A 15,564-nucleotide genomic window follows, 5' to 3' on the forward strand; every position below is an offset into this window, starting at 1 on the left:
TGATCACACCAAATGCAGCACCATTCAAGGAAATCCAAGTACATTCAAGAAAACTGTCGATAATGGTGGGTGTGAAAATGAATTCTTCATTTATCGCGTTGAGCACACCGCCCCCTCTACGCTGTTGTCTATCACATAGAAAAACTTGAAAGTGGGTTCAGTCTTAAAGATGCTGATATCGTGAATTGTGTCTTTAAGCCAGGTCTCGGTATATAGCACTAAAGAAGCCTCGAATGAATCGATGAGCTATGAAAGTGCAATACCATTAATAATAACACTTCTAGCGTTGCTGTATAAAAAGGGAAATTTATTATCCGTGCTACAATGCCATTGTACGGGTGAGCTGGTAGATGAACCTGAGCTTAAGGAAACAAAGAAGGAACATCATTCATCCCTGCTCCGGGAAACAAGAGCCTGACCTTCATTGGTGTTCCACTCGTAAACGTCATTGTCGAAATGCAGTTGTCGAACACAAGACGTACTCGATCTTCGTCTTTCTTCATAGCTCGCGAAAACTGGAGAAGCTTCCGTCGCTTTTCGCGAACTGCTTCCGAGTAATCTCGCGAGATGACGTGTTTCAACTTACGACCGCGGCTCAGAATCGCTTCAACTTGCTTCTCAATGAAACATTTGGCTATGATAGGCGGCTTCTTCTCAGCCGAAAAGCGGCCCACACTATGTGCTCTTGTTTCACACTAAGCCCAAGTTTTTCAGTACAGAAATTATTTACCAGTCCTTCTGACTCTTCCCAAATTTCAGACTTCGCCAAATTTGTTAAGCAATAAAAGGTAACATTAGACCACCTAGAGTGACTTTCCAGGTCGACAATTTTTTCTTGTACACCTACGAGACCGTTGTCATTGCTCGCGATGGACTAAGCACATGCGGCTGCTGCAAATTTCTGCTCTAAATGAAAGAAACGCTTTGTCAGTTTTTCTAAATTATTCTTTAACTCTACGTGACTTTGAATAACCTTGTTCAGTGATGCTTGAAGTACTGGATTGCTAGCTTCAACGCGCAAGATAGAGCCAGCCACAAGGTCTAGGTTTTCCTCTTGAGCCTTCGTCATGGGTCCCGGGTTAAGCTTGGCATCACCTCCCAGAACAAGCCGGCACATTAGATACGATACACAAGCGCGAACACTTTTCAAAACATGAGGTGGCCACGATGCCGCTAAAAGACAGACATCATCGTCACAATAGGAATGAGCGTCATAGTAGCTAACGTGTATATACATCAGGGGTGAGCGTAGGATCAGGGGTGAGCGTAGGAGCATCCAGGAGAGGCGAAGTGGCCAAAAACGGCATTGATAGGCCGCAGTCGGTTGACGAAAATGCGCCGAGCCAAGGGGAGCTCGTATCATTGTGCCATTCAAGCATGGGTGTCGTCGGGACCAGCCGCATTATAAAAACGGACCATGGCTGGCCCAGGAAAATCAGCAACAGGACCTGTATAAACGTCAGCGGTGACCGTAGGATCGCAGTGGCGGCACCATGGCCCCCAAATCGTACGGAGTGATCGATGCAAGAATAACCGCAAGGTTTGGGAGCGCGATGAACACAATGATGAGGACGCTTGCACGTGGGCCGGATAAGCCATCTTCTCTTTCCCTAGCTTTCTTTGTAAATATTTTGGAAACAGAAATTGCGTCTACATCTCTCCTCCGTCACACTTTGGTGAAGGTGCGGGGTACGTCACGCCTCGCCACGGAAGTCTGCAGTGGCCGTCATGTTGATTACCAGTCTACAATGGCGGAAGACATGGCACCTATATCAGCACCCGCCACTTGATCGGCCGTGCTGATGCAGCCCTGGGTTCCTTGCACATTCTGCGGTTCCGGTGAAGCGGAACCGTAGCACAGCCATCAGTTCCACCGGATTAGCTGACACGGAGTCTACGCTGAGAACTTGGGTCTGTGACCCTTGCCCCTATTGACGCCTGTGACTCAAGCTCGATTACGACTCCATTCGTCCAAGCCATTGCTCGGCAGGAGCTCGCCAACATGCGCATTCATTCTGTGTGCACCGTGGCCAACCCAACACGAACTTCATGGCGTCTACGCGACTTCGCGATCTTGTGCCCCTGCGCCCCATGCAGAACCCTTAGCGTTGAACCTATATGCTTTACTTGTCCCCGTATCATTCAAGCAATTTGTAACACAACCCCTCATAGTCATCTTATTCGCTCTGGCAACCCTCGCATTTATGAATGTATCGATCGCTCCTTACCAATATATTCAAAGTAAGTTTATGAGGCTATAAGACATATCAGACCTAACGGCTCTGTATTTAGTCACCATCACTGAGTAGCGTCTGCGTGATGAGCGACGGCAGGCTCATTCACAATAATTGCTATTCATATGATCGTCTCGCAAGTAGTTGAGCTGATTTGCAGTCCGTGGAATGTCGAACTTCCCTGTGAATAGCTCTCCAGCGGAAGTATTAACTGCCCGCTGTGTTGGCGCACGTTCAGATGTACAGCACGGCAAACTTCCCAACATACTCTGCCCCGATAGTGACGAATGGTCGTCACAAAGATCCACTAGGACTTACTGGCTTTCACAGTGTGATGTCGAGTACTCCTTGGAGATTACAACCACCTGAGTCGATGAATGAACTCAATCATTGAAACGATTCTGCGAAATTATCGTTGAAGTACGAGTGACGGGATTTGTCGAGGCCTGATTTCTTATCGCGGAGACGAATTCTTTGCGAGCTCCTCCTTGGAACAAAAGATTGTGCACATTTTTCCATTTCCGACACTCCATCGCGACGTCGAAAATAAATGTTTTTGGTGCGTGCCAATCATACATTTTTAGGCACGTAAATTAATAAAAATGAGAGCCTCAGGCCATACCATCTAAATATATCAGGCAATATTCCAATCAGACAGTCTAACCTTACACTTCGGGCACAAAACTCACCCTCGCATTCTGCCTCCGCTATAATTTGGAGATTGAGGAGGAAGATCGCCTTCGCCATATATTGAGTGAGTCGGAACCCTATTCAGTGAATCGCAACGAATCCCCGCTTCGGCAGACCGAATCTCACGACTGACGGCAACGTCAGAGCATCGATGCACATCCCTTGAATATGGCTTAAGTGATCTCTGTGCGACCCGCAGGGCGCAAGAATCCGTACCATCATCTGGAAGGTGCTATGTTCGCAAGGATCATCACTTGCTCTCGAAAGATATTTTGCTTCCAAGTAACGTCCGGCGCCCGCCCACCTGCCGCTGAGAAAGCAATCTGTAGCATCGATAACAAAAGCGCAGCCTGCCAACTTTCTGTGCACTCTGTCAACAAACACCTCCGCCCGGGTCGCTGCTATGGCTTTTCACTTTCCGCTGCCAGTGCCCCGCCCCCTACACGAAAGCCTGTGAGAGTGTAGTACTCAGGGACTTCCGTGGTTATGTTTTCTGACCCTAGAACATGGGCAAATTTAGATGAGATCCTACGCCATATCAAGTTTCCCACGTTTTCGTCTTGTGCTCATGCAGCAATTTATTTCTAGCTTATAAGTGTGTTATGAACTACTGTAAATGAGTTGTCCAAATAACGGCCACTTATCATACGTCCGACACCGACTCACACTATATGAATTTCCTCACCATCGTTGAGTGTGATTCCAAGGGCCGTGACCACAATTTTATGCTAACTTCGGGCATCACCATTACCGCGGGTAATGCAATTTCGCCATCCGTGGTAGCTGTATCTCACGAAGGCTTTCCAAAGCCCTCAACACAGGAGTTGCTCAACCAACTCCTGTGCCAAGGCCGCTGCCTAAGGGCCCTGCTGTGACCGGCTTTCCTGACACTCAAATTCTTTGTTTCGTTTTATGCCCCTTACATAGCTTCCCAAGTTCCTTCTCGGAGTGTAGAGGACGCTTCTCGTCTTGCTATTACCAACGAGCGTCCCTGCAATAGTTTTATTTTTGTTATCCGTATAGACCGCAGTCTCACTGCCCAAATATTCGTGGTAATGCTTACCCCAGAATAGGTGCCGGGAGAAATGCGAATATAACGTCGTGTAGAGATCAACTTAATATACATTATTGATATAATGTTGTGCTGTCACAAACAAGAGTAGGGGTCAACAATACGTCTGTGTTTCTAGCACAGATGGAATTACCTCTGAGGCAGAAAATAGAGCCGCCACCCTTGTTATACGTGGCTAATGCGAGTATTCAAATAAATCGATATCCTAGAATAAAATTAAAACAAAGAAAAAATGCTGGCGAATTCTCTCACTTTCGGACAGAGATATCCACATGCCGCTAGATGACCCGCTGAGAATGACAAATGCTCGGGGGGGAAAGTGGAAGCCTCACAGCGTTAGGCACACTTGCCTCTTCGAGCGGAAGTTTGGCAAAATTTTTCATCTGATGAAATGAAGCAAAACGAAAGGAAAAGATAGAGAGAGAGAGAGACAGTACGCTAGGGCTTAAGGACCATGGAGTATTCAGGAGGCTTTCTAGAACCCCACCCATCTCACTTTGGGCTTAGACCTTGGAATGGTAGCTGTCGACGAATATTTGGCGACAACTGCAACTGATGATTGCGCTTGCGGCATTAAAAGTGTATACTCCAAAAAAGTTTCTCTGCGCGGGAAACTTATTTATAATAATATATACACCAGAAACTTTTAGATGGCTTCTTCTCCTACAAACAGGCTCATGGTGTGCGATCCGAAAAATGTTATTGCTCTTGCAATAAAAAGAAAACAAGGAAAACCAAGGACTCCAGAGACTCATACTTTCTAGGAATCTGCTGGAAACCGTAGTCCTAAACTGTAGATTCCTCGATTTTCTTATGACCACTGCGTTTCGCACATACAGCTGGTGAGTGCATCGCGCAAACACGCAGATAGTTCGACTTACAGCTGAAAAATAAATGCGCAAGCCTCGGCAACGATAAGAGGCTCCGCTCTAATATCGAACACACGGAGATTGCCTCTAGCGCCTTCAGAACTAGTGCTTATTTTTAAAGAGCACGTCCGTGATCCCTCTTGTGGAAAAGACCCCATGCATGAGAGCATTCTTTGTGTTCAGCTTCACTCCCGCCGCGCCATTTTTTCAGGCTCTATTCACGAACCCGCAGTTTTTACCAAAACAACGCGCAGCGCTAAGTCATAGCTTTGAACAAAGCAAGTGCGCGCCACACAAGAAGTGTACAATTGTCACAGACAATAGAGCACTGCCAACGCTGACGTATGGTGTTCCAGTTGAGCTTGCCAGGAAAACATAGGTATTTGTCAGCGCCCACTCTAGTTATGATCATTTCGTTTGAGAGAAAGCAAAACGGAAACGGTGGTCGTAGGGGCTATCATGCTTCTGTTAGAAACGCGTAGTTGCCGCTTTCCAAACACAACAATAAAGGCGGACTAGGTAAGTTATATTCCGTGCAGAGCAAGTCATAATGTTTGCGGGTATCATTTGCTGGAGCGCGAGTGGAGTTGCACTGGCCATCATTGGTAGCGCTGGTTGTAGTGCCCTGCTAGGTTGAGTCATAGATTGGATCACCTACGGAGGCTAATATTTTTTCCCTGAGAAATCAAAGTTAAGATATGACTAATTCGGAAACTTTTTCAATTCAATCATAAGCTATCTGCTTTACGGCACATAGTGTAATGCACGAATTCTTGACAGTGACTTTCATAGTTGTATTCACTTGGAACGAATTCTGACGATGACAGCAATTTCGAGATATACCTTCAAAAACATGAGGATAATTGCATTGGTAACATTGTAATTTTTGAACTTTAAGAAGGCTTCATAACAAGCATGAAACAGTGCAATACGACAGGGACCCTGATTAAGAAGGGCACCTAGACAACACATGAAAGGTAGCCCGGCAACGTGCCCTAGTACACTAAGAAAAGGTGTCCTGAAAACACCTTTGTTGAGCCTTCTTTGCTAGTTAGTCCTCGGAGTGCGTCTGTCGTGAACTGCGACAGTCATTTGTGTACGCCTACATTACTCAAATGTCGCTGTGGGTTCGCTAAAAAAATCTTCCACTTCTCCTATTGAAAATCATACAGAAAACCATTATCATTCACTCACAGAGATGTCTGCTTATAGCCTTTAAGTAGTCGTTGCAAGCATTCTAGATGCTTGCAACATTTTCGCCCCAGCGCCTGGACATCACGTTATAAGGAAGCTCATCAAGCGTAATCAACAAATATATTATTGGTTATAGTGGTGTAGTAGCAGGAAGTGTTACCCTGGCATGCGTGGCTGGCAATTATTCCGTCTTAGCATCAAATACATTGTGAACAATGGTGTGTTACCACATGTAGACCAACGCCGTGTGTCGCAGAAAGCCAATGAACAGTCGACGGACACCCTACCTAATATGTTTCCGTCCGCAACCACTGTAGATATTTAAAGAAGACGTGCAGAACACCTATCGTTTTTTGGTTGTGAAGCGACGCCTTTCTTTAGGCGTCAAATAGTGGACATAACCAATTAACTTTGTGATCTTCAGCGGGGAGAACGCCAGGTGGAAGACTGCATACCGTGTGCTTTGTGCGTGCCCAGTGCAGTTATAAGAGTCCAACCATCCTGCCTTCAATGAGGATGCGACGCTCCTCTGCTTTTCCAATGGATACATAACCTTAGTCACACCTTATTCTGCCTATATTTCTCAGGGGATATATACCTGGATCCCCCAGTATATTTTGTTCTTTTTATCTGAGAATATGTCACTGCGAATTAGAATTCATAGATGCGCAAGTGTGTGTCGCCTCTGGCTGTTTGCCCTAGCGCCATCAGAAGAGCGCTTTTTTTCCTATTTCAGCCAGGACTTTCCTCCATCACGCTTGTATTGCTCATCAATGTATGCGTTTCCCAGTAACTTCCTTCTCTAAGCTCATGGTACACCAAAACTGTGGAGCAAAGCATGCTTCCTTCTTACTTTTACAAAACATATTACTTTTTAGCAGAATGGCTTCTGACGTCATATCTGCGTCACAGCCTTGCGCTTCACTACAGCACAGGAGCTGAATGGTTTACCAAATGTTTTGCACTGTCACTCAGCAATAAGTACATAAAAATCAAGTAAGCTTAGAATACGCAACGTTCTAACGCTGCCCAGAAGAAATAGCCAAACCACTTCTTCGAGTAACGACGCACTTCTACAGTAGGAGAAACTTGAGTACCGCCGCCCCCTCCAAAAATAAAAGATGCCTAGCAATGAGCAGCAAATCAACTATAAGCGTAAACGCTGCGCTTTAGTGACAAATGCCAGAATACTTGCAGCGAGGAGACCTCGCGGTGAGAAGAAGCGAGGAACCCATGGGAAAATGCAAGAGTGCTTCTTCGTCCTGATCGCCACGTGTCAAGTGCTACCGCAGAGTGAATGATAAATTCATGAAGGAAGAACCTGGAAACAAGAATCCTGGCTCATGTTTGCTGTTCCATAAGGAGAGAAGCTACACGCCATTACTTCTTGTGAGCACATAGTGAGCAGCAAACGCACGGTGGAAGACCCTTGTGTATTAGGGCGAGCAGCCACAGGCGGGAAGTAGCACTTCAAACCGCCTGTCTGTTTGCATTATGAAACATCGTGCCAGCGCACAATTGAACACGGACGAGAATAGAAAGACAACACGAACGCCGGACTTCAACTGAATTTTATTCATGGAAAACAAGGCTTTATGTACACAGGGGGAGGGAGTGGGGGGCTGGAGGAGGCTCGGTTCCAAGGAGAAATCGTGTCCTCGGTGGTAGAGAGCCAGATTCGCGAGGTAAAGGTAGGTGGGAGGCGCAGGCTGATAAAAGACGCACGCCCGCAAAAGCCCCTGTCGTATTGCCCTATTGGCACCAGGTCTCTCACCGCTTCAAGAAGGTTGGCGACAGGTGTGGGGTGCGTGTTGTGTTTTCAGCCCCGGAAAAGCTGCGACGAATGTGTCGCCTAGTAAACGAATCCCAGAAGAAGCCAGCCTGCAAAATACAGCACACCAAAGCCCTCGTTGAATTTGACGTCGGTGTTGTGTATAGTTATCCCTCGCCTGTGGGAAATGCTATATTGGCCAAACCGGGCCCTGTCTGAATGAACGCTTGGTAGAGCATCGCAGGAATGCTACTTCACTAAGTGGCGCTGGTCATTTAGCCGACCACATTCGCCGTTGCTCGCACAAGCCTGCATGCAAGGCGTTTTTCGAACGAACACGTGTGTTGCGCAAATATAGCAATCAGAAAAACCGGGAAATTTTTGAAGCGTTTTGTATCTCCAATGAAAACGATTGCTGTGTCAGTGCTCCTTCTGTTGTACTCGGGAAAAAAGAACTTGATTATGTCAGGGCAAACGGGTGTGTAGAATCAGATAGGTAGGGCGGGAGATGAGCAAGATTGTACTGAGTGATGTAAAAAAGAGAGGGAAAAGATTTCCTTTTTTTATTTTGGTTTGACACCTCTGATGACTGTTGACTTAGAACAAGGAAATATTTTTGAGTGGTCCGGCGCACTAGCAGCCCCCCACTCCCTCCCCCTGTGTACATAAAGCCCTGTTTACCATGAATAAAATTCAGTTGAAGACCGGTGTTCGTGTTGTCTTTCTCTTCTCGTCCGCGTTCAATTGTGCGCTGGAACGATGTTTCATAATGCTAATCATAACCAACTAGCCCAGCTGTCCATACTTAGCTGTCTCTTTGCGCCTGAACGATCAACGAAATCATAGGCAGAAAGAACTGCGTGGACACACATGCTTCCTAAATGTTGTATTTTGAGCTTTAAGTGCACTAGCGGTATTAATCTGCAAAAAACAACAGAAAAGACATATATTTCAGATTTTCACCCAACAAGAATTGAAGTTTCCTGTTCATTCAAGTGTTCGTACCACTTTGAAATAGAAATGCAATAGAAAAATTAAGTGACCGTGAAATATTTTCGCTGGCTACTGCGCTACGCTACTCTACCCTAGTTTAAAAATTTTTACATTCTTAATTGTCTTTTCGTCTGGCACTGGTAGGAGTCCGACAAGTTTAAGTATTAAAATTTAAGAGATAAATACGAACAAAATGATACGTATAATAGTAAGTAGCAGAACAACATCACGGTTACGTAAATAATAAGCACACTTTTAACGTAGTCTAGGCTCGGCTAAACCTATCAACTGAAGCTGGGGTGGATTGGGCAGCGCATAAGAAGACCGCCACCGCGCTAATGAGTTCCATAGTGCACTACAACGGAACGAAGCATCATAGGAGACGTACATCTTCAGAGATCATCGACTTCATCATTGCATTTGCCGGGTACCGAAACAAAGCACACTGCTTTTCCTTCTTAACGCGTTGTTTGTCTGAATCATAACTGAATGGTGCTATCATTATACACTGTAAAAATATTTATACCCTTACGCGTGTTTTCTTCTAGCACTGGCAACACCCTTACCGTTAGGGGCTTTCAATAATTTGTAGAGGACAACAACCGAGCTCTAATTAGTCGTGCGAGGACAAAAGACGTAGTTGAAAACAATGTTATCAATCATACAGACTTGGGTCCACAAAAATATACGACAAATCAGTTTCATATCTCTCCCTTTGAAATTCTCTTGTCAGATATTTTGGTGAAACAAATTTCCCGGATTCTATCATTTGCATTTTTTTTCACTGTTCTTGCCGCTCAAATTGTGCCACTCGGTCTCTACCTATTATGTCACACACCCTGTGGACACGTCCCAGTGTAATTCCTACACAAAACTTCAACATATAGTGTCGGATCGCAGATATGTCTAAAGCGCTGCGATCGGGTAATAGAATGGTGATTTTTGTTTACGAAATTCTTGGGCGCACTTTATTTTGTTTCAATTATTAATTGGGTAGATGCTACAAGGCTGTGATCGTTCTGCTCTAATCCTAAAGAATTGCTGTGTGCCACTCTAGGACAAGAGGTAGCGAATCTGTATATGAACGAGAGGAAAGGAGGGAAGTGCCCGATTTTTCTTAAATATATCATGAGAACCAACAAACAACGACACCAAGGACTACATAAAGCAAAAAACCTCTACCTACTCCCAGAAAGTAGGCGAAAAAACAACCTGCCGCAGGGGGGGAGGGGGAGACTAAATCACGTGTGCGCATTACGCGTTCGATTCTCTAACAGAGCATCGAAACTCTGTATTTGTCACGCCGGGTTATTAGGATACAGTGCTGATGTTACCACCCGACAGACGTCACGATTCCCCATGCCTCGCCTTCAATAGTCATCAGAAAAAGGCATATATAGCGTCAACAAAACAAAAAGACAATATTCCACGTATTTACTTTGTCTACGACGATGTTCAATAAATATTGTAACGGACGATATATGCTATTCTGCATAATTATAGTCCCTGTCCATAACTAACTTTCGTTTGTAGACATATTCTGCTTGTATTTTTAGAGTGTTCTTTCTTTCTTGCTTCGGAAACAACTGTTTAAAAAGCCTACAACTACTGCAGTTATATCAATGTAGATCAATTACTTATCCAAAGAGGCATGACGCGCTGAAAAAGAACAATTATCCGCTAGTGAAGTTAAGTATATCAATTTCCTACTTATTTCCGAGCTTCACCTTATATGTTCGTTTGAAAATGTTTGAGTGAATCGTCAAGAAATTTCAGTAAACGCTTCTAACTCACCAAATTGGCGCCCATTTCTCTGGAGAGCTAACTGTATTGCAAGCTGCCCTTTTCTCTCAGGAAGCAACACTTGGAGTTAAAAGCAGGGGATGTCATTTAGCAACATTATCCCATTTTCAAAACATTAGCCTCCGGACTGTAAAAGGGAATGAACGTGTGTGTGAAATGTGGGAATCCGGTCACGTTGTACGGGTGCATATATATGTTCATGTGTGTGTGTATAGAGAGAGAGACATCGCAAGTGACAGTGGTCCGCTTCAGACAATTCCACTTCACTCCTCGAAGGGGCAGGACGTGTGTTGAGTGAAGCCCTGTAGAGAACTTGGCGATGTAGGGAACGCGGCTTAAATAATGCATCCGGCACGTCAACGTGGTGCGACATAATGTGTACGCATTTCTCCCTCATTTAACGTTGAATCCACGCTGAAACGCGATGGCACTATTTTTATGTTCATCGATTAGTTCACGGATTAGTTCAAGCATGTCAATCTTCGTGACTATAATAGTGGCACGTGATATTTCGTGGCCCGACAGCTTCCAGGGCATCATACGAGCAGGCACGCTGATTCTATGCAAACATGTTTTAGTTAAACAGGGGTACATACAACTTACTTCTGCAAAAGAGTTCCTGCAGCATAAACTCATGAAAATTTGGTAACACAGGCAGGGAACTCTCATCTCGTTATCCACATTTAATTCCCTGACTTCGCACCATGGAGTCAAAAAAGTGACGAAGTGCAACTAAACCTCTTTTTTTTTTGCGGTAAGCTGACACCAGCACTGCCATTAAGATCATCCTGTACACTTTTATTCATTTTCGCAGTGAATTTAAATTGCAGTGAATTTAAATCGGCAGTGAATCATCTTTACAGTGGAGTGCACTGCTAATGGGAGATGCACAGCGGACTTACGTTTTCAGCTACAAGTGTCTCTAACTTGGATAACGTTTAATTACTGAGGCTACATTTTATTTATTTATTTATTTATTTATTTAGGATACTTTCAGGGCCCGAAGGCATTACAGAAAGGAGTGGGTGAACATAACAAAACATTTGTGCAATAGACAAAGACAGATTCAGCGTGGCGTTTCATGAATGCTGGTTTTAAAGGTGTCGGTATCCAGGATGGCTGCAACGGTGGCGGGAAGGTGGTTCCAACTTTGCTTGGGCTATGGATGAATGCATTACTACAAAGTTTAGTACGTGAAGACGGCACACCAACTTTGAAACTATGGTCAGAGCGAGATGATATGTATGACGGTTGGGTGATAAGCTGTTGTTTCAACAAAGGGTTGTGGTGGTAGATTTTATGGAATAGCGAAAGGCGGAAGCACCTACGACGGAAAGAAAGTTCTGGCAAGTTAAGTTTTGTCTTCATTGAGGTAAAGCTAGCATGTCGGGAGTACTTTGATAAGATGAAACGCGCTGCACGATTTTGAATGGCTTCTATGCTGTTGATGAGTGTAATGTTAGCCGGGTCCCAAATGGCGCATGCGTATTCTAGTATGGAGCGAACTAATGTTTTGTAGAGAATTAGTTTCAGTGAAGATGGTGCGGATGAGAAGTTTCGGCGCAAATAGCCCAACATGCGATTGGCATTGCTACATATAATGTCGACATGCATGTGCCAGGAAAGGTTGCTGGTGATGTTTAGTCTAAGGTATTTGTGCGACGAGACAACTGAGAGAGGGCTATTATTCAGGAGATATGTATGAAGATTAGTAGTATTAGTACGCTGTGATACCCGCACGCATTTACATTTCCTTAAGTTAAGCTTCATAGACCACTTGTTACACTATAACAGAACGTTATTAATGTGGTCTTGGAGTTTACGAGAATCATTGAGGTCAGTAATATTATTATATATAACGCAGTCATCAGCAAAAAGTCTAATAGTTGAAAATTTCAAACAGGAAGCAAGAACATTAATATAGATTGAATAAAGTAGAGGACCGAGAACCGACCCTTGCGGCACGCCTGACGCTACCGCGAGGGGCGCATACGGCGAATTGTTAGCGATTACGTATTGTGTTCTATTTGAAGACTATGTGTAATAAAGTACTTTTAATATTTTAGAAAATTTCTGACATAAATGCTGAATATATTCAAAAAATTAAATATTGCTTTGTAATACTGTTTCTTGGATAAGAAAGCAAGGGAATATTTATCTATACCAAGATTTATATTTCTGGTAGTTTCCTATCGACTGGGTTTTGTTCTTAACCAAATCAAGATCTGTAGTTTTGACTATTGCAAATCAAAAGATAATAATAATAATAATATTTGGGGTTTTACGTGCCAAAACTACTTTCTGATTATGAAGCACGCCGTAGTGGAGGACTCCGGAAATTTTGACCACCTGGAGTTCTTTAACGTGCACCTAAATCTAAGCACACGGGTGTTTTCGCATTTCGCCCCCATCGAAAGGCGGCCGCCGTGGCCGGGATTCGATCCCGCGACCTCGTGCTCAGAAATCAAAAGAAGTTTGCAAACCAAAGACACCACATTAAAGTTTTCTTTTTTTTAAAGGCAATGCTGCGACTAAAAGGTAAAGTTATAGTGGTAACACATTTGATTTGGCACAGTAGGTGTCGCAATTATTCTGGAATACTTCGCCAAAAAAATCGATTTTGAAAATACAGTGGTTGCATTGAAAACATTATGTTGTAAGCAAATAGCGTTTTGAGAAAACGTGATTTAAAGGTGGGCTTGAACTCTCCAGTTGCGAAGTCTTCGCCAATATTTTCTTCCGACTGCCTTTTATCATCCTTTCTATTACGTTGCTTGAGCTTGTGCCTTTTAATGCTTTTGGTATATGCCTTGAAGTTTGTGATTTATCGTTACAGACTATTCTATTCAACCCAATATCACAAAACAGACCTGGTGTAACCCCAACGGTCTCAGAAATTTATTTTTGGCGTTGTTGTCAAGACTAATTAAATGCATCATAAAGATGGGCTTTCACTATGAAGGCTCCGTGAAACGTTGCTTTCCTGCATGTACACGGTGCTCGAGCAGGAAATAGCGGAGCAATAATAACGCCTTACCCCTTCACTGCATAATAACGACACCTTCGGGGCGTATGGTGAACTAATGAATGTTAAAGACGGCACAGACATGTTATTTACAAATTAATGTATAAGTAAAGACAATTACATATTTTAGCCGTAGAATAAAAAAAAAACACAGCGCGTCACAGAAACTTGCGTAGTGAGCAGGCGGAGTCACCGCGGATGGAGGTGTTTGGCGCCATTTATAATGGTTTCCGATGGGTATCTGAAGAGGTCACTTTGTGGAAAATTTTGGCATGGATGCTGAGATATCTTGGAGATAAAATTAAAGTCCTGCATATCCAGCCAATTTTTCTACCTACTTCCCACCTTAAAAAGAATACCTGAGTGCAGAACATCTCTGAATTTCCCTCCCTCCGAGGAGTTGTATCGCCATGATATGCCGCGATCACTTGTACTTGGTAGCCCTAACACGTTTCGAAGCATCTGCACAACGCACTACTATTAGTTCAACAGCCATAAGCAGCTAGGAATACAGCAAGTGAGAGTCGCACACTTAAGTGTTTCATTTGACCGAGGAAGGCACTGGGCATTTTATTTTCCATTCTGACTGGTTAGGACTTTCTACTGTTGCCAAAACCTGGAATATTTTTAGCACAAAACCTAAGCAAATTACGTCGTAAGCGAGTTCTCCTGTTTCCTTCCATTTTTAACCCTGCCTAATTTGAAATAAATTGACAGGAGCATCAGTGTCATCTTGATCAGGCAATTTATTTCCACAGCAAGACGAAGTCCTGATTGCGCAGTTCCGAATTACCCATCTCATGCGCCAGCTGATCTCAAGCGAGCTTCTTCAAGGAAACTAGGCTATACGAGTGTTCATGGCTATATTTAATCAAACATTTATCTATGTTTGTATGTACACTTACTCTGTTTATTCCATATCTTTTTACCCTTCGCTATATGTAGGGTAGCCAGCGAATGGTGACAGCAGGTGACCTCCATACCATTCTATCTCTTCTTTTTTTTATTTCTCTCCCAATGCTCTATGAAAATGTTGAGGACGCTTATGCTTCGCCTTTAAGAGTGGAAAGCGATAGCACTAAAAGATGCCAGACTGCTTCTCACGCTTCCTGCAGCTGCAGCTAATGTAACCGTAATGTTTACCGGGTAAGGCTGGCGGCGAACACTATGCACGAAGACGAGATTTCTGGCACAAACATGGCGTCTTGCTTGGGCCGCTGAAGGAGGTAGTGCACCGCGGCAGGAAAAAGATTACCTAATTTCCAGGTTTCTGTTATTGTTTCGAACTTTTAATATTTAATACTGAGAAAATTTACCATAATATGCATGCGCTGTCAATTTTATTATTTCAGGGCGATCGTTTGTGGGCTGTCATTCTCACATTACCGAGAAATCACATTGTCAAGAAGGTAAGAAAAGGCTTAAAGAAACTTTAATGATATAATTGTGTAAATATAACCTGCATATACCGCATGCAACATAGCAAGGCGTGGGGTTAGATATACCTCAATATATATGCAGTTCTTTGTTGACGGACAATCTCCTGCCGGAGCCGACGCCGACACCGAGGTCATAGTTTTCTGCGGCATGGGGCCCTTAACGTTATTGTGTTAGAGTGCCCTCAGACACTGGAAGATAGAAGCCATGGTTCTAAAATTCGTTTAGTTTGTAAGTAAAGCTTAGTAACTCCGCAGCATAGCAACAACATACGCAGAATATTAGGTATACGTTTAACCTTTGGAAGCAGACGAGGGCTAGCAAGCACTAGGCCATAAACATGGGAATTCTACGTGACTATCATCGTCAGTCCCAGCAGCAATGAATGCGTAGGAGGTCGCCGCTACCACATTAAGGCGATCAATCTCTCAAGAGCGTAACCTTTGCTCGGGTTTCTCGATCGATATGGCGTGAAC

The sequence above is a fragment of the Dermacentor variabilis genome, chromosome 7, assembly GCF_050947875.1.
Source record: "Dermacentor variabilis isolate Ectoservices chromosome 7, ASM5094787v1, whole genome shotgun sequence".
NCBI classification, from domain to species: Eukaryota; Metazoa; Arthropoda; class Arachnida; order Ixodida; family Ixodidae; genus Dermacentor; species Dermacentor variabilis.